Here is a 1,165-nt window from a genome sequence, read left to right on the forward strand (position 1 = left end):
GTATGAATCTTATTTAATTGCTCCTGTAGTACTTTCCTGACTTCTTTCTTGTTTTTCTCCACAGCTTTTTGGAGCTTTGAATTTGTTTCTATATCATTCTGAATTCTTTCTCAGACATATCCAAAACCTGCTCGTCCTCCTCTATAAAGTATTTGTCTCCAGCTCATTTGCATCAACTTCTCTCTTTTTTTTTTGTATGTGTTTCAGTATTGATTGTTACTTTTTATTCGTCATGATAGTTATGTGTTGGTTTTTTTGAAGCTTAAGTCAGTGTTTGTTGTTGTTGTTAAGCTTACTGGGTGTTTCTTAGTGAATATGATCAGGAGATAGGCTTCCTTTTTTGCATGTAATCCTTAGCAGGTTTTGTTGGCTCTTGTCTCAGTGCTGGAATATTATGGGGTATGCTTATAGCTTGGCTATATGGTCATGATTGCTGTCTCTTCTTAAGTAACGTAGAGAGAAACAGCTCCCACCTCCAGGAAAGATGTGAGATCAAAAGGACCAAAAACAGAAGTAATATAAATGCATAGAGAGAAATCACCACTTTGGAACAGAAATGAACTGTCGTTAACTGTCCTGAGCTACACCTTCAGTGTGTGTGCAATTAGAAGCCTCCAGCACAGGGTGGGCTTGTCCACTCTCTCAGGCCCCTCCTCTAGTCATTACAATAGAGGTGCACAGATAGATATTGGGGAGTTAATGGGAGAAAGATTGTGCAGTATCAGCATGAGCACAGCGAAATTCTCAGGATGGTTGAGTCCTTTTATGCTGGGGTTTTACAGATTGCTTTAAATTGGTCCTGCACAGGGAACTCAGGCAGTGCAGTGGTCGGGAATGGGGCCATGAACCTCAGGGTCAGCAGCTTGAAACCACCAGCTGCACCATGAGAGAAAGGTGAGGTGCTCTACTCGTGCTCAGACCCACAGCCCTGGAAACCCCACACAGAGCCCTCTGGAGTTAGTACCTACTCCACGGTTCACTGCTGCAAAGGGTCCCATTGGGTAACTTTTGGGTCTGTGGCTCCATGGGTGATGTCATAAATTGGCCACCAAGCTCCCTTTCTCTGTACTGTGGGAAAACTGTCCTGCCTGATGTCTGGACAGGGAGAAGGGGAGAAATGTTTAGTCTCCTGTGTCTCTCTCTCTCTCTCTTTTTTTTTTTTTTT

This window comes from Chrysochloris asiatica, unplaced genomic scaffold, assembly GCF_000296735.1.
Source record: "Chrysochloris asiatica unplaced genomic scaffold, ChrAsi1.0 scaffold00596, whole genome shotgun sequence".
In the NCBI taxonomy this organism is placed as follows: Eukaryota; Metazoa; Chordata; class Mammalia; order Afrosoricida; family Chrysochloridae; genus Chrysochloris; species Chrysochloris asiatica.